Consider the following 19,744-nt stretch of genomic DNA (forward strand, 5'->3'; position numbering starts at 1 on the left):
TACAGTAGGCACTGTATATATATATACGTTGTGGAATGCCTATACTAACGGGACGTTCAATGGACCCTCTTGTGCTGTATCATGCACTGCATTCTGCCACATGCACTGCCTGCCTGCCTCCTGCTATCACCACTAAATATATGCAGCTGGATTAGTCCTCAGAAGGACTGTTAGTTCAGCTGTGTATATATATATATATATATATATATATATATATATTTATATATATATACACATATATATATACATGTATATATATATATGTACACTACCGTTCAAGAGTTTGGGGTCAATTAGAAATTTCATTATTTTTTCAAGAAAAGCACATATTTTTTCACTGAAGCTAGCATTAAATGAATCAGAAGTACACTCTATACATTGTTAATGTGGTAAATGACTATTCTAGCTGCAAACGTCTTGTTTTTATTGCAATATCTACATAGGTGTATAGAGGCCCATTTCCAACAACCACCACTCCAGTGTTTTAATGGTACATTGTGTTTGCTAACTGTGTAAGAAGGCTAATGGATGTTTAGAAAACCCTAGAAAACCCTTGCACAAATATGTTAGCCCAGCTGAAAACGGTTTGGCTGATTTGAGAAGCTATAACATTGTCCTTCCTTTGAGCTAGTTGAGAAACTTGAGCATTACATTTGTTTGTTCTATGAAACTCTCAAAATGGCCTGAAAAAGAGAACTTTCAAGTCAAACTCGACAGTCTATTCTTGTTCTTAGAAATGAAGGCTATTCCATGCGAGAAGTTGCCAAGAAGCTGAAGATTTCCTACAACGGTGACTCCTTACGGCGGCGCGCGCGGCCGCTTTAAGAGGGAGGGAGCGCGCGCGCGCGCGTGCCCTAAGCACAGTGGCCGGGAAGGAGCGCGCGCTGCCAGCAGAGCGGGAGGAGGACGCCGGGCTCGGAGCAGAGAGGTGAGGGGAACAGAGTCCCTGCCTAGCAGAGGGCAGGGACGCCGACGCTACAGTACCCCCCCCTTTAGGCCCCCCCTTTTTTAGGCCAGACAGAAATTTAGCAAGGATGAGAGGGGCATGGATGTTCTCCCGGGGCTCCCACGTTCTCTCTTCAGGACCAAACCCCTTCCAATCTACTAGAAAAAAGATCTTCCCTCTTACCCTTTTGGTGGCCAGAATGTTCTCTACCTCAAATTCGTTTTCAGCGGAAACCGGAGCAGGAGGCGTGCCTGTAGACTTGGAAAAAGAGTTAAGTACCACAGGTTTGAGGAGAGATACATGGAAGGAGTTAGGGATCCGCAAGTTGGCCGGGAGTTTCAATTTATAGGCCACCGGGTTGATCTGACTGATGACCTCCAGAGGACCGATGAACCAAGGCCCTAACTTATAGGAAGGAATCTTGAGCCGGACATACTTGGACGAGAGCCAGACCTTATCCCCTGGACGGAATTGAGGAGGATCCAGACGTTTTTTGTCAGCATGTCTTTTCATACGCTCGGAAGACAGAAGGAGTGCGGACCGGGTACTCTCCCATGTGGAGGAAAATTTGTTAACAAGAGATTCCGCAGCCGGATTGTCCACCGAGGTGGAGACGGGAAACGGGATCCGAGGATGCTGACCGAAGACTACAAAAAACGGGGATTTGGAGGAAGATTCGCTCTCGTGATTGTTGTACGAGAATTCGGCCCATGGCAGGAGATCCACCCAGTCAGAATGGTGGGCATTAACGAAGTGCCGGAGGTAACTGGTCAGGATCTGATTGATCCGCTCCACTTGACCATTAGACTGTGGGTGGTAAGCGGAGGAGAAGTCCAGGGTGACGTCTAGCAATTTACAAGTGGCTCTCCAGAAACGGGAAGTGAACTGTACCCCACGATCCGACACGATGTGACGGGGCAGGCCATGAAGACGGAAGATGTGGCGGATAAAGTCTTTAGCCAGCTCGGGTGCAGACGGGAGGCCTGGCAGGGGAATGAAGTGAGCCATCTTGGAAAAGCGGTCAGCGACCACCCAAATGACCGTACAACCGGCAGAGACGGGAAGATCAGTTATGAAGTCCATCGCTATATGCTGCCAGGGGGCAGCAGGTACTGGCAGAGGAAGAAGGCGACCGGCTGGCAGGTGTCTCGGAACTTTGTTGCGGGCACAGGACACACAGGCAGAAACAAAGTCTATTACATCCTTGCTTAGGTTAGGCCACCAGTAGTGCCGGGAAATAAGCTGGAGGGTCTTTTTCTGACCGGCGTGGCCAGCTAGTTTAGACGAATGACCCCAGTGAAGGATCTTCTCCCGATCAGGTACCGATACGAACGTCTTACCGGGAGGGAGACGATTTAGACTCACGGGAGCCACCTGCATTACTCTGGCGGGATCGATGATATGTTTAGGTTCTTCCTCGAGATCAGATACCAGAAAGGATCGGGACAAGGCGTCTGCTTTGATGTTCTTGTCAGCCGGGCGAAAATGTAGAACAAAATCAAAGCGAGCAAAAAACAAGTACCACCGGGCTTGGCGCGGATTAAGTCTCTGGGCATGCTGGAGATAAGCCAAGTTCTTGTGGTCAGTGTAAATTATTACCGGATGAAGAGCCCCCTCGAGTAGGTAACGGCACTCCTCCAATGCCAGCTTGATGGCCAATAACTCTCGGTCTCCTATGGAATAATTGCGCTCAGAAGAGGAGAAGAGTTTGGAGAAGAAGCCGCAAGTTACCATCCTCCCGGAAGAAGATTTTTGAGTAAGTACAGCTCCGGCTCCAGAGGAGGAGGCGTCAACCTCCAGAAAGAACTGCTTGTTGCCGTCCGGGCGATGCAGCACCGGGGCGGAAGAGAAGGCCTGTTTTAAGGAAAGAAAGGCCTCCTCTGCTTCGGGCGGCCACTCTTTGGGATTAGTACCCTTACGGGTGAGCGCGGAAATTGGGGCAGTCCGGGAAGAGAAGTGCGGTATGAAGAGGCGGTAGTAGTTGGCGAAGCCCAGGAACCGCTGAATGGCCTTCAACCCCTCCGGTCGGGGCCATTTCTCGATGGCAGACAGTTTCTCTGGATCCATTCGTAGGCCGGTCTGAGAAATAATGTAGCCCAAAAACGGAAGCGAGGTCTGCTCAAAGAGGCACTTCTCATATTTAGCGAAGAGGTGGTTCTGCCTGAGCCTGAGCAGGACCTGACGAACGTCCCTCCGGTGAGTCTGGAGATCCGGAGAGAAGACCAAGATGTCGTCCAGGTACACCACAACGCAGGAGTAGAGAAGGTCCCGGAAGATGTCATTGACCAACTCTTGAAAGACGGCAGGAGCGTTACAGAGACCAAAGGACATTACCAGATATTCATAGTGGCCGTCCCGGGTGTTGAATGCAGTCTTCCATTCATCCCCTTGACGGATACGGATCAGGTTGTACGCCCCACGGAGGTCCAGTTTGGTGAAGACTCTAGCCCCCCTCAGGCGATCAAATAATTCTGGAATGAGCGGAAGGGGGTACTTATTCTTCACCGTGATCTGGTTAAGGCCTCTATAGTCTATACAGGGATGGAGAGAGCCGTCCTTCTTTTTTACGAAGAAGAAGCCTGCTCCCGCCGGGGAGGTAGATTTCCGGATGAATCCCCTGGCCAAATTCTCCTCAATATATTCGGACATCGAACGGGTCTCAGCAGCGGACAATGGGTAAATACGCCCACGGGGAGGAGTAGTACCGGGTAACAGGTCGATAGGACAATCGTATGGTCTATGAGGGGGTAATGTCTCTGCCTCCTTTTTATTAAAGACATCAGCAAATGACCAATAGGGAATCGGAAGTCCAGGTGGATTAGTTGGGGTAGGAGAAGGACGGACGGGATGAACAGGAACCAAACAAGTCTTATGACAGTCCTGTCCCCAGCGAAGGACTTCTCCGGTCTGCCAGTCAAGCACGGGTGCATGTCTCTGGAGCCAAGGTAGACCTAGTAAGAGGGCGTGAGAGAGTCCAGGCAGAACATGAAAAGAGATGCTCTCAGAATGCAGCATTCCCACCTGCAGAGTTACGGATTCGGTGATGAGTTGGATAGGACGTGGTAAGAGGCCCCCATCCACAGCAGCGACAGATAATGGTACAGCCAGAGGTTTGGTGGGAATGCGGTATTTTTCTACCAGGGACTGTGAGATAAGATTCCCGGCCGCTCCAGAGTCAAGTTGGGCTAGTTCGAAATAACGATTCTCCCCGCAGATAATAGAGACTGACAGTAGCAGAGATGGAGAGGATTTATTCTTGTCTAGGTTGACCTCTCTGAGCGAACCTAGACACAGGCGTTTCCCGACCTCTCCGGGCAGGTACGGATCCGGTGCTCCTTACTGCCACAGTAGAAGCAGCTCCCTTCGGCACGGCGTAAGTCCTGATGGGTTTTGACCATCTTGGTCTGGTCGACCTGCATAGACTCAGGAGAGTGTACCTGGGGAGAGACGGATTTCTGAAAAGTAGGAGCTAGACGTGGAAACCTCCTCTCACGGGTGACCTCTTTGGCACGCTCCTGGAACCGTAGGTCAATCCGGGTGGCAAGAGTTATTAGGTCATCGAGAGTGGTAGGAATGTCCCGACCGGCAAGTTCATCTTTAATACGGCCGGACAGACCCTCCCAGAAGACGGATACCAGAGCGTCGTTATCCCAGGCCAGCTCCGAGGCAAGGGTACGGAACCGTATGGCATATTGGCCCACGGTGAGATTTCCCTGACGGAGGCGTAGCAGAGATGATGCGGATGAGGTCTTCCGTCCGGGTTCGTCGAAGACTTTCCGGAAAGCCATGAGAAAGGCAGGCAAGTCGGACACCAGGGGGTCTCCTCTCTCCCATAGAGGATTTAGCCAGGCCAGGGCCTCCTCGGTGAGATGGGACATGATGAAGGCAATTTTGGCCCGGTCGGAGTTAAACTGGTGGGACAGGAGTTCAAAGTGCAGGATGCACTGATTTATGAAGCCCCGAGCCTGGGCGAAGTCGCCTCCGAAGCGAGGAGGTGCAGAAAGCCGGGGTCCGGGGTAGGATACCATGGTATTGGTGGGCAGCGGAGCTGCCGGGTTGCGAGTCATGGCACTGGCGGTGGTTGCTGGTGGAGCAGTCAGAGTGTCCAGGCGAGAATTGACATTCCGCAGGTGACCCAGGATGGACTCCTTTTGGGACCTCTGACGGGACAGTTCATGACAGAGGTCTGAGAGCGAGGGAGCTTGGGTGCCACCGGGTTCCATGGCCCGAGCAAACTGTAACGGGTCTGGGAGGCGGAACCTCTGAGCTACTATACAAGGGGGCGGTCCTTGTAAGGGAGCGGGTGGCGACCAGGGTAGACGGGCAGGCAGTCACAGCAGGTGACTGGGACAGTCTCTGAATGAACGGACAGGAGGTCACGGCAAGTGACCGGGGCAGTCTCTGGATGAACGGGCAGGAGGTCACGGCAAGTGACCGGGGCAGTCTCTGGAAGAACGGGCAGGAGGTCACGGCAAGTGACCGGGGCAGTCTCTGGATGAGCGGGCAGGAGGTCACGGCAAGTGACCGGGGCAGTCTCTGGGTAAAGGATTGGTACGACCTGTGGCGGCAGATGATGGACGTGAGCTTCCAGGTGAGCAGGCGAGAGTCTCTGGATAATCGGGTGGTCACAGCATGTGACGGCGGAGCCTCCAGGAAGATCAACAGACAGGTAGCAGATGAGCGCTCCCAGGTGAGCGGGCAAGAGTCTCTGGAATAGCAGGTGGTCACAGCACGTGACGGCGGAGCCTCCAGGTAGGCAAGCAGGCAGGTAGCGGAGGAGCGCTCCCAGGTGAGCGGGCAGGAGTCTCTGGAATAGCAGGTGGTCACAGCACATGACGGCGGAGCCTCCAGGAAGGCTAGCAGGCAGGTAGCGGAGGAGCGCTCCCAGGTGAGCGGGCAGGAGTCTCTGGAATAGCAGGTGGTCACAGCACGTGACGGCCGAGCCTCCAGGAAGGCTAGCAGGCAGGTAGCAGAGGAGCGCTCCCAGGTGAGCGGGCAGGAGTCTCTGGAATAGCAGGTGGTCACAGCACGTGACGGCGGATCCTCCAGGAAGGCTAGCAGGCAGGTAGCAGATGTGCGCTCCCAGGTGAGCAGGCAGGAGTCTCTGGAACAGAAGGTGGTCACAGCACGTGACGGCAGAGCCTCCAGGAAGGCTAGCAGGCAGGTAGCAGATGTGCGCTCCCAGGTGAGCGGCCAAGCTGGTCCATAGACAGACTGACAGGAGTAGGAACGCAGACCGTCGGACCTCAGGCTGGCAAGCAGGTAGCAGGAATATCAGGCAGTAAACAGACAGCAAACTGGCAGGACTCTGGCAGGAATCAGGCAGGTAACTGGCAACGGGACCTGAGGGCTGAAGCAGAGTAGTGAACAGTTCAACAACATTGCTCGGGCACCTCCATTTTGGAGGAGGTGCCTTATATATGGTGAAGTCCTCCGGCCATTGGCCGGGGACTCCTTAGGACGGCGCGCGCGGCCCCTTTAAGAGGGAGGGAGCGCGCGCGCGCCCTAAGCACAGTGGCCGGGAAGGAGCGCGCGCTGCCAGCAGAGCGGGAGGAGGACGCCGGGCTCGGAGCAGAGAGGTGAGGGGAACAGCGTCCCTGCCTAGCAGAGGGCAGGGACGCCGACGCTACAGTAGGCACTGTATATATATACGTTGTGAAATGCCTATACTAACGGGACGTTCAATGGACCCTCTTGTGCTGTATCATGCACTGCATTCTGCCACATGCACTGCCTGCCTGCCTCCTGCTATCACCACTAAATATATGCAGCTGGATTAGTCCTCAGAAGGACTGTTAGTTCAGCTGTGTATATATATATATATATATATATATATATATATATATTTATATATATATACACATATATATATATACATGTATATATATATGTACACTACCGTTCAAGAGTTTGGGGTCAATTAGAAATTTCATTATTTTTTCAAGAAAACCACATATTTTTTCACTGAAGCTAACATTAAATGAATCAGAAGTACACTCTATACATTGTTAATGTGGTAAATGACTATTCTAGCTGCAAACGTCTTGTTTTTATTGCAATATCTACATAGGTGTATAGAGGCCCATTTCCAACAACCACCACTCCAGTGTTTTAATGGTACATTGTGTTTGCTAACTGTGTAAGAAGGCTAATGGATGTTTAGAAAACCCTAGAAAACCCTTGCACAAATATGTTAGCCCAGCTGAAAACGGTTTGGCTGATTTGAGAAGCTATAACATTGTCCTTCCTTTGAGCTAGTTGAGAAACTTGAGCATTACATTTGTTTGTTCTATGAAACTCTCAAAATGGCCTGAAAAAGAGAACTTTCAAGTCAAACTCGACAGTTTATTCTTGTTCTTAGAAATGAAGGCTATTCCATGCGAGAAGTTGCCAAGAAGCTGAAGATTTCCTACAACGGTGTGTACTACTCCCTTCAGAAGAGAGCACAAACAGGCTCTAACCAGAGTAGAAAAAGAAGTGGGAGGCCTCGCTGCACAAATGAGCAACAAGACAAGGACATTAGAGTCTCCAGTGTGAGAAATCGACGTCTCACAGCTCCTCAACTGGCAGCTTCATTAAATAGTACATATACAGCAAAAAATGGCAGAATTAAAATATAACTTTTAATGGGATAATTAAAATCTAAAATAGTATCTAGATACACACAAACAAACATAAATAGGGATGTTATTCACCCAGTGGGGTGGACTAGTTCAGAAAAAACAACAGGAGATATATGTTCCTTAATTTACTACAATAATGTTTACTCCTTAATAATAGAGAGAGACTATCATATGCAAACAGTGGAAATTCATAAGTAGAAAGGAAAGGAACAATCTCACCGATCCTGCAGCACGAATTTCTCCACAGAATAACACAGGGTTAATCCAGCGGTCATCCACCTCTGACCCTATAATGCCCTGTTCTCATATGCTGTCCCTAGGACTCCAAAGCTCCCGCCCTAACAAGGGCAGTCCACAGCTGACCCTAAAGATCTGATCAGCCCTACATAGACCCTACAGAAGTTTCCCAACGCGTTTCCTCACCATCAAGTGATTCATCAGGGGAGTAACAGAAAAATTATTATCAATGGTCTAGGGTATGGTAACCCTCCATGCAGGTATATAGAAAAGGCAGTGGCAAAATGGCCACAGGTTGATTGCCTTAAGTATGTTCAGGTACAATTAATCCAAATAATTCCCATGTGTGTACCTTGAGACACATCTGGTCTCATTGGATAACACCGTAAATAGCAGCGAACTTTAGCCAATTAAAGCTCGTATATGCAAATGCCCCCTGCAGGAGCTAAACCCACACACACATACATGCCCCAGCGATCCACAAACGCCCCATAAAGGGCAGACAGCAATCCCCTACCCCCCAAGGCAGGATCCCCCCGAGGAGACACATCTAAGACCCCCACAAAGAAAAATCCATTATAAGACCCCCTGAAAATGAGACAATCTAACACTTCCCATGCAGTATGCTCCATTTCCACACCGTGGAACGCTGTTTGCGCTCCACCAATGTCACTTCCGGTCATGTGATCCACACCGCGGCGTCACTTCCAGTTTCTTGGAACGCAAGCCTGCACTCCACCGCCGTCATTTCCGGTTTCGTGGAACGCAAGCCTGCGCTCCACCGCCCCATAGCCATCTCACAGACCCAAAATCAGTATGGCAGGTTTTCTCTCCATGAATTTTGACACAGAACAGTGGCTAGTGGAGGCTAAGGAGGTCTTTTCAGAACAAGTGTTTACTCAAAAGAAATATACACCCACGTATAAGGCTGCATTCAGAGAGCTGACTAGGGCCTATAAGGATAAAATATCCTCTTGGTGGGAAGTACAGAGTTTGGATAACTATATCAAGGCAGGGATTGTACCAAGGGGACTTAGAATCACTCTTAATCCGGGCAATAGACACAGAAATACAGGGTTTATCTCTAGATGGGAACGGGAGGTGACTGCTAGCTCCCTACGTCTTATGACATTATTGTTGGAGGAGGAGAAACAAACCTTACTGACTCTCGATGATAAATTGAGGGAGCAAATAGAACTCACCAAAAAATTCTCACAGGAGACTGACTTTGGGACAAGGGAGGCTAAACTTCAAGCTGATATTGAAAGGTTCCAGTATCATATTAAAGAAAGGAAACACAAACAATTTCTGAGAGATTCACAGGACTTTAAAGAAAATAAGGCCTACCTTTTTCTGAATAATAAACCTGTATCGGTTGAACGAGAGACAGATATCTCCTCTACTGATACTGAATTCTCAGATACTGATAGTAGGAGTAAATCAGGTAGGGGGCGACAGAGGGTTGGGGGACGTGCTCGTGGTCCGGGCAGGGGGAGACAACAATATGTAGTACAAAATACTCATTTTTTAGATTCAACATACCCCCTGAGGAATCGGATCAATCAGGGAAGACCCTAACCTCTGAATAGGATACAAGAGTTATAAATCTCTCATCGAGAACATTGAGATCCGTGGAATTAGCAGTACTTAATAAGGGTCTCTCATTTGTGCCCACCTCTGATTTTGATAACTTTGAATATATAAAGGACCTGCATCTCTTTGCGAGGAAATTGAGGTGGCGAAAATTCTTCGCAAGACAGGATCAAAAATCGTGTGAGGAGTTTGATATTCCTCTTGATATCTTGCCTGATGTGCGCCTCCTCAGTAACCTAGAAATCCCCGAACCTAATTCTAGGGGACTGGGACCTTTCTCTACCCTTAAGAAGAAGAGTACTAGGATGCCACCTGTACAGAGAGACGTGTCTTCAATTGACACGTTTGTGAATATGGTTACTAGAGAACTGTTGGCACTTGATAGAACAAACACATTCTATAAGTATAACTGTAGTAGAGATGAAATAATGGCTATTAGACATCTTGAACAGGACCACCACATTGTTATCAAACCTTCAGATAAAGGGGGTAATGTGGTGGTCATGGATGTCGAAAAATACTGTAGGATGTGTTTGGATTTGTTAAAGGACAGGCAGGGGTATGCGATCCTTTCTGAAAACCCAATGTCGGCCTTTCTGGGTGAATTAACAGAGTTATTGAAAAAAGGCCTGAGAGATAAACTGATTGACAAAAATGAATTTGATTTTATGCTGCCTCAACATCCGGTGATGGCGACATTCTATTGCCTACCTAAAATACACAAAGGAATTAATCCCCTTAGAGGTAGGCCGATAGTATCGGGGGTGGGTGGTCTTTGTCAGAACCTAGGCATATACCTCGATCAGGTGCTACGCCCTTTTGTTCTTGCATTACCATCTTACACCAGAGATACAGCAGACTTGCTTCGTAAGTTGGATGGGGTGACACTGGGACTCGAGGTCATTTTGGCAAGTGTGGATGTAGAGGCACTGTATTCCTCCATACCACATGATATGGGTCTGAAGGCAGTACAGTACTATCTATCCACAAGGAGTATGCAGTGTCGGGCCCATAATGGGTTTCTGCTGAAAGCGCTTGAATTTTGTTTGACTAAAAATTTCTTTACTTTTGACCATAAGTACTTCCACCAGCTCAGGGGCACTGCGATGGGTAGCCCTTGTGCGCCTACCTACGCTAATCTGCTCCTGGGCTGGTGGGAGGAAACAATGGTCTTTGGGGAGGGAGTCTGCTCAGGCGTAGAGAGGATTGAAATGTGGGCACGGTATTTAGATGACGTATTTGTCATATATAGGGGCTCCGTTCAGGAATTTCAGCTCCTCGTTGAGGGGCTTAATAAAAATCCCATTGGCCTGAGATTTACGTGTGAAGCAGACTCTACTTGTCTTCCTTTTCTTGACGTTTTGATTCGCAAGGGTAGAGGTGGTCTTGTGGAAACGAGTACGTTTCGAAAACCTACAGCGACCAACTCGTTGCTTCGATGGGAAAGTCATCATCCTGTTCCCCTGAAGAGAGGTATCCCTACAGGCCAATATCTGCGAGTTCGCAGAAATTGTACCACCAATCTTGCTTTTGAGGAGCAGGCTGCCGACCTCCACAATAGATTCCATGAAAGGGGTTACCCTAGAGATGTGGTACATCAAGCAAACCTCAAGAGTAGGTCCAGAAGAAGGTCCAGCCTGTTGACTTCTAAACCTAAGGGTGATGATGGAGAAGTGGTTAGGTTTATTACAACCTTTAGAAACGGAGCTAGGGAGGCGAAGGAGATCCTTAACAAGTATTGGCCTATCTTGGAAATGGATGGAGATATATCTCCATACCTTGGGGGGTTCCCCCATGTTACATATAAAAAAGGCCGCTCTCTCCGGGACCGTTTGGTACATAGTCACTACTCTGCACCTAGACAGGATAATTGGCTTGGCTCTTTGACTAAGGGATGCTATAAATGTGGAAAATGTGTGGTCTGCTCATCGATACAGTGTGGTAAAACATTCCGAGGCAATAACATTGACAGGGAATTTCGGGTGCTGGACTTTATTAACTGCCGTACACAAGGGGTGGTTTATAAAGGTACCTGTAAATGCGGCCTTGAGTACGTTGGTAAAACAAAACGTGAATTGAGACGGAGGATAGGCGAGCATCTGGGGGACATCGAACATCATAGGGAAACACCCATTGCGAGACACGTTAATGAGTTTCATGGAGGGGACAAGAAGGCCATTTTGTTCATGGGGATAGAAAAGGTCCCTAAACCCCATAGGGGAGGTAACTGGGATCGTGTAATCCTACAGAAGGAAACAAGGTGGATTTTCCGACTTAAAACTATGGCCCCTATGGGGCTGAATGAACACTTACATTCAACTGCTTTATAGATGAGTAAACTCTTGTATTTTTCTCCCGATACTGCTGGCTTCCTTAGCCTTGGACTTTCTTTTACTCTTTGGAACTAGATATTACATAACCTTCTTTTGAACCTGCTTAAAAAAAATTATGGCAGGTTTTCATTAAATAGTACACGCAAAACGCTAGTGTCAACGTCTTCAGTGAAGAGGCAACTCCGGGATGCTGGCCTTCAGGGCAAAGTGGCTAAGAAAAAGCCATATCTGAGACTGGCTAATAAAAGGAAAAGATTAATATGGGAAAAAGAACACAGACATTGGACAGAGGAAGATTGGAAAAAAGTTTTATAGACAGACGAATCTTCTCGTAAGTTTGAGGTGTTTGGATCAGACAGAAGAACATTTGTGAGACGCAGAACAACTGAAAAGATGCTGGAAGAGTGCCTGACGCCATCTGTCAAGCATGGTGGAGGTAATGTGATGGTCTGGGGTTGCTTTGGTGCTGGTAAAGTGGGAGATTTGTACAAGGTAAATGGGATTTTGAATAAGGAAGGCTATCACTCCATTTTGCAACGCCATGCCATACCCTGTGGACAGCGCTTGATTGGAGCCAATTTCATCCTACAACAGGACAATGACCCAAAGCACACCTCCAAATTATGCATGAACTATTTAGGGAAGAAGCAGGCGGCTGGTATTCTATCTGCAATGGAGTGGCCAGTGCAGTCACCAGATCTCACCCCCATTTAGCTTTTGTGGGAGCAGCTTGACCGTATGGTACGCAAAAAGTTCCCTTCAAGCCAATCCACCTTGTGGGAGGGGCTTCAGGAAGCATGGGGGGAAATTTCTCAAGATTACCTCAGCTAATTAACAGCTAGAATGCCAAAGGTCTGCAATGCTCTAATTGCTGCAAAGGGAGCATTCTTTGACGAAAGCAAAAAGTTTGAAGGTGAAAATTATTCTTTCTGATAACAATCATTATTTCTAACCTTGTCATTGTCTGGACTATATTTTCTTTTCGTTTTGCAACTCATTTGATAAATAAAAGTATGAGTTTTCATGGAAAACCCAAAATTGTCTGAGTGACCCCAAACTTTTGAACGGTAGTGTACACTGTGTTCCAAATTATTATGCAAATAATATTTTCTCACATTTTCCAAAATTACCTATATGAATTGCAGTCATTGTAATTTTCCAGTCAAATAACTATTAGAGTACAATTGAAAGGTTTTTGTACAAACTGCCTATGATAACAGGATATTTTTAAAAAAATAAAACACTCAAACTCCACTCAAAATGCATGTTCCAAATTATTATGCACAGCAGAGTTTTCAACCTTTTCATTTTACTAAAGAACAAAAAAATGGTCATTTTTGAAATTATAAGCATTAGCAGGTTATTACAAACTGAAATCAAACAGTTTTCAACTCAAAACTTTATTCCAGGTGATGTTACATTTGCACATAGGACCCCTTGTTCGAAAGGAGCTTCTGAACTCTCTCGTCCATTGAATTTGTCAGGTTTTGGATGGTTTCTGCTTCAATTGTTTTGCATGAGGACAGAAAACCCTCCCAGAGCTGTTGCTTAGATGTGAACTGCCTCCCGCCATCATAGACACTCCTTTTGATGATGCTCCAGAGGTTCTCAATGGGGTTGAGGTCAGGGGAGCATGGGGGCCACAACATAAGTTTGTCCCCTTTTATGCCCACAGCAGTCAGAGATGCAGATGAGTTATGTGCAGCATAACTCATCTGCATCTCTGGCTGATATGGGCATAAAAGGGGACAAACTTATGGTGTGGCCCCCATGCTCCCCTGACTTCTACCCCATTGAGAACCTCTGGAGCATCATCAAAAGGAGTGTCTATGATGGCGGGAGGCAGTTCACATCTAAGCAACAGCTCTGGGAGGGTATTCTGTCCTCATGCAAAACAATTGAAGCAGAAACCATCCAAAACCTGACAAATTCAATGGACGAGAGAGTTCAGAAGCTCCTTTCGAACAAGCGGTCCTATGTGCAAATGTAACATCACCTAGAATAAAGTTTTGAGGTGAAAACTGTTTGATTTCAGTGTGTAATAACCTGCTAATGCTTATAATTTCAAAAATGACCATTTTTTTGTTCTTTATTAAAATGAAAAGGTTGAAAACTCTGCTGTGCATAATAATTTGGAACATGCATTTTGAGTGGAGTTTGAGTGTTTTATTTTTTTAAAAATATACTGTTATTATAGGCAGTTTGTACAAAAACTTTTCAATTGTACTCTAATAGTTATTTGACTGGAAAATTACAATGACTGCAATTCATATAGGTAATTTGGGAAAATCTGAGAAAATATTATTTGCATAATAACTTGGAACACAGTGTATATATACTGTACGTTGTGGAATACCTTTGCTATAGTAACTATGAAGAAGCAAAGCTCTCCCTGACGTAGCAGCAGCTCTCCCTACTCTGCCTGTTTCCGGAGTAGACTGTGACGAGCATGGAGGCACCCGGTGTTATATACACCTGATGATGCTGTGTGACCAGCCAATCACTGTAATACCCACAAACAACATGGCTACGGCATTACAGTGCATGGCAGGCAATCCCTGCATATTCATTGGCTCTCTAAAGAGCGCCAAACAAGCAGGGAGGGGACCCGAGTTCCCACCCGAGCAACTGGGAAATACTCGCCGAGCGCCGAGCTCGTCGAGCACAGTGATGCTCGGGTGAGTTACGCGCAGTGATGAGCATGTTCTCTCATCACTATTTCTGACGTAGAGAGTAAAAAAAAAAAAAAGCCGTGAAAAAAAAATCTTTTTTTTTTACAAAAATGATATTTTAGCCGCAATTTTTTTATTTTCATGAGGGTACCAGGAGAAATTGGACCCCAAAAGATTTTGTGCAATTTCTCCTGAGTACGTTGAAACCCCATATGTGGGATAAAGCCATTGTTTGGACACACGGCAAGGCTCTGAAGGGAAGGAGCGCCATTTGACGTTTTCAATGCAAAACTCGCTGGTATTGACAGCGGACTTCATGTTGCGTTTGGAGAGCCCCTGATGTGCCTTAACAGTGGAAACGCCCACAAGTGACCCGATTTTGGAAACTAGACCCCTTATGGAACTTATGTAGATGTGTAGTGAGCACTTTAACCTCCAAGTAACATAGTAACATAGTAACATAGTTTTTAAGGTTGAAGGTAGACTAAGTCCATCTAGTTCAACCCATAGCCTAACTTGTAGATCCAGAGGAAGGCAAAAAAAACCATGTGGCAAACACTAAGCTCCACATTGGGGAAAAAAATTCCTTCCCGACTCCATACGACAATCAGACTAGTTCCCTGGATCAACGCCCTATCAAGGAATCTAGTATTTATAACCTGTAATATTATACTTTTCAAGAAAGAAATCCAGGCCCTTCTTAAATGTTAGTAGTGAATCACTCATTACAACATCATGCGGCAGAGAGCTCCATAGTCTCACTGCTCTTACAGTAAAGAATCCGCGTCTGTGATTATGATTAAACCTTCTTTCCTCCAGGCGTAGAAGATGCCCCCTTGTCCCCGTCTCAGGCCTCAGAGTAAAAAGTTCAGTAGAAAGGTCTTTGTACTGTCCCCTCATATACTTGTACATAGTAATAAGATCACCCCTAAGCAGGGGTAGATTAAGAGTAGCAAGGGCCCAGGGCAGTTTAGAAGGCGCGGGCCCCCCCCCCCCACACCTAATTTATCACGTGACATGTCACATGATCCCCTGTGATAGATCATGTGATAGTTCACGTGAAATTAATTTGGCACAATATTAATTCTAATATTTTTTTTTAGGCTGTGTGCCCACTATGCGTTTTTTAAGCGTTTCCGCAGCGGCAATTCCGCTGCAGAAACGCTTAAAAAACTCATGGTAGAAGGCCTGCCATGTTCCCCAATGATAATCCGCTTGTGCTGTGTACATGCTGCGGAAATTTCCGCTGTGGATTATTATTGCTAAAAAATCTGCAGCATTACCAATTATTTTGCGGAAGCGCTGCGTTTTCGCTGCCATTGACTTGCATTAGAACACATGGAATCCGCATCACTGCATCTGTACATGCGGAATCCATGCATTTCAATGTGCGGATGGTACCCGGGTGTGGCGGACAGGAGACTCTCCTCCGGACCCGGGTACCAAAGAACCTGTAAAAAAAGAATAAAATAAAAAATAAATATTATACTTACCTTCTAATGGCCCCCGGTGTCTTTATCCGATGCGTCCTGGCTTGCCGGCAGCTCGCGATGGTCTGAAAACGACCTGCCGTGACGTCATTGAGTCATGTGACGGGTCACGCGACCGCTGACGTCGGCAGGCCATCAGAAGGTAAGTATATATTTATTTTTTACCATTCTTTTACGGTCACACTATATAAATCCATGCTGTTTGCATGGATTTATATAGTGTAACCAAGTTGTCAAGCACTTTCCAAGTCATGCTAAAATCGCTTGGAAAGCGCTTGTCAACCCGCATGCGGAAATGCAAGTGAAGAACGCTTCACATCCGCATGTCCCTGGCAGGAAAACGCATGTACAATCCGCATGTACAATCCGCATGTACAATCCGCATGTGTTTTTTCTGCCAGGGAGATACAGAAACGCTCAAAAAAAATCCGGAACATTTCTGTATCGTGGGCACATAGCCCTACATTAATTGTATGACTCAATATTGAGCACACGTAGCCATCTATACACAGCGAGAGGCTGCACGGTGCCATCTATACACAGCGGGAGGCCGCACGTAGCCATCTATACACAGCGGGAGGCCGCACGTAGCCATCTATACACAGCAGGAGGCCGCACGGCGCCATATCTACACAGCAGGAGGCCGCACGTCGCCATCTATACACAGCAGGAGGCCGCACGTCGCCATCTATACACAGCAGGAGGCCGCACGGTGCCATCTATACACAGCAGGAGGCCGCACGGAGCCATCTATACACAGCAGGGGGCCGCACGGCGCCATCTATACACAGCAGGGGGCCGCACGGTGCCATCTACACACAGCAGGGGGCTGCACAGCGCCATCTATACACAGCAGGGGGGCGCACGGCGCCATCTATACACAGCAGAGGGCCGCATGGCACCATCTATACATAGCGGGAGGCCGCACGGCGCACCCCCCCAGAGACAGGAGGCTGCACGGAGCCAACTATACTCAGCAGGAGGCTGCACGCAGTCACGCATGCAGTCACGCACACACACAAACATATACAGACATATACATACACGCATAAACACATTTGAAACACAAAAATACATATAAACAGACATCACACAATGATATCTGCCTGCACAAACGCACACACGCACACACACAGACTCACCATCCCCTGGCTCCATTCCTCCTGCCGGCTCTGACTTCTCCGTTGCAGCAGTGCAGGCCGGGCGCGCACTGCGTGACGTCACAGCTAGGAGACACGGCCGCGCACAGGGCCGTGTCTCTTAGCAGTGACGCGGCCGGGCCACCACAGGGAAGTTAACTGCAACAGTGCTGGCCCGGCCGATGAAGAAGTAGCGACCGCTGCTGGGGGAGCTGTCCGGGGCCCCCCCTCCCGCCACTGCTACCGGTATGTGCCACGGCGGCCAGCACATATAATGAGGGCAATCCGGAATTAGACACTCCGCCCGGAGCCGCGGGCCCCCTGCAGGCTCGGGGCCCCGGACGGAGTGTCTAATTCCGGATTGCCCTCATTATATTCCACCTATGCCCCTAAGCCTTCGTTTTTCCACACTAAATAACCCCAAGTGTAATAACCTGTCTTGGTATTGCAGACCCCCCAGTCCTCTAATAACCTTGGTCGCTCTTCTCTGCACCCGCTCTAGTTCAGCTATGTCTTTCTTATACACCGGAGACCAGAACTGTACACAGTATTCTAAGTGTGCTCGTACTAATGACTTGTATAGAGGTAAAATTATGTTCTCCTCATGAGCATCTATGCCTATTTTAATGCATCCCATTATTTTATTTGCCTTTGCAGCAGCTGCCTGACACTGGCCACTAAACGTGAGCTTGTCGTCCACCAATACACCCAGGTCTTTTTCAGTTACAGTTTTGCCCAATGTTTTACAATTAAGCATATAATTATACATTTTATTTCCTCTGCCCAAGTGCATTACCTTACATTTATCCCCATTAAAGCTCATTTGCCATTTATCAGCCAAAGCTTCTAGTTTACATAGATCCTCCTGTAATATAAAATTGTCCTCCCCTGTATTGATCACCCTGCAGAGTTTAGTGTCATCTGCAAATATTGAAATATTACTCTGTTTGCCCCTTACAAGGTCATTAATAAATATGTTAAAAAGAAGGGGGCCCAATACTGACCCCTGTGGTACCCCACTGTTAACTGAGACCCAGTCTGAGTGTTTTCCATTAATAACCACCCTTTGTTTCCTATCACTGAGCCAATTCTTAACCCACATACATATATTTTCCCCTATCCCCATTGCTGTCATTTTATGTATCAACCTTTTGTGTGGAACCGTATCAAAAGCTTTTGAAAAGTCCATATACACAACATCCACTGCATTTCCTTGGTCCAGTCCAGAACTTATCTCCTCATAAAAGCTGATCAAATTAGTTTGACAGGAACGGTCCCTCGCAAAACCCATGTTGATATTGGGTCATGAGGTTATTCTTCTTCAGATACTCTATTATAGCATCTCTTAGGAAACCCTCCAGGATTTTACCCACAGTAGAGGTTAAGCTTATTGGCCTATAATTTCCAAGTTCAGTTTTTGTCCCGTTTTTGAATATTGGCACCACATTTGCTATACACCAGTCCTGTGGTAGAGACCCTGTTATTATTGAATCTTAGAACGTAGAGCCGTGAAAAAAAAGAAAAATTCCACAAAAACAAACTTTTAGCCGCAATTTTTTATTTTCTCAAGATAACCAGGAGAAATTAGACGCCAAAGTTGTTGTGCAATTTTTTCTGAGTACGCTAATACCCCATATGTGGGGAAAGCCATTGTTTGGGTGCAAAGCAGGGCTCGGAAAGGAAGGAGCGCCATTTTACATTTTCAATGCAAAACTCTCTGTAATTGACAGAGGACCCCATGTCACATTTGGAGAGCCCCTGGTGTGCATTAACAGTGGAAATACCCCAAAAGTGACCCCATTTTGGAAACTAGAACCCTTAATGAACTTATTTAAATGTATGTAGAGCACTTTGAACCCCCAAGTGTTTCGCAAATGTTTATGACGTAGAGCCGTGAAAAAAAAAAAAACATTTTTTCCACAGAAAGGATTTTTAGCCGCATTTTTTTTTAACAAGGTTGACAGGAGAAATTGGACCCCAATAGTTGTTGTACAATTTCTCCTGAGTACTCTGATACCCCATATGTGGGGGAAAGCCATTGTTTGGGTGCATGACAAGGCTCAGAAGGGAAGGAGTGCCATTTAACGTTTTCAATGCAAAACCCCCTGGAATTGACAGCGGACCACATGTCGTGTTTGGAGAGCCCATGATGTGCCTAAACAGTAGAACCGCCTCACAAGTGACTCAATTTTGGAAATTAGACCCCTTACGGAACTTGTTTAGATGTGTGTTGAGCACTTTGAACCCCCAAGTGTTTCGCAAAAGTTTATGACGTAGATCCGTGAAAAAGCAAACATTTTTTTTCCACAAAAATGATCTTTTAGCCGCAATTTTTTTATTTTCATGAGGGTACCAGGAGAAATTGGACCCCAAAAGTTGTTGTGCAATTTATCTGAGTACGCTAATACCCCATATGTGGGCGAAAGCAATTGTTTGGGCACACGGCAGGGTTCGGAAGGGAAGGAGCCCCATTTAACGTTTTCAATGCAAAACTCGCTCGAATTGACAGTGGACCACATGTCGCATTTGGAGAGCCCTTGATGTGCCTAAACAGTGGAAACCACCCACATGTGACCCGATGTTGGAAACTAGACTCCTTAAGGAACTTATTTAGATGTGTGGTGAGCACTTTGAACCCCCAAGTGTTTTGCAAAAGTTTATGATGTAGAGCCGTGAAAAAAAACAAACATTTTTTTCCACAAATATGATCT

The sequence above is a fragment of the Phyllobates terribilis genome, unplaced genomic scaffold (assembly GCF_046119375.1).
Source record: "Phyllobates terribilis strain yellow unplaced genomic scaffold, ASM4611937v1 Scaffold_6__1_contigs__length_29720123, whole genome shotgun sequence".
In the NCBI taxonomy this organism is placed as follows: domain Eukaryota; kingdom Metazoa; phylum Chordata; class Amphibia; order Anura; family Dendrobatidae; genus Phyllobates; species Phyllobates terribilis.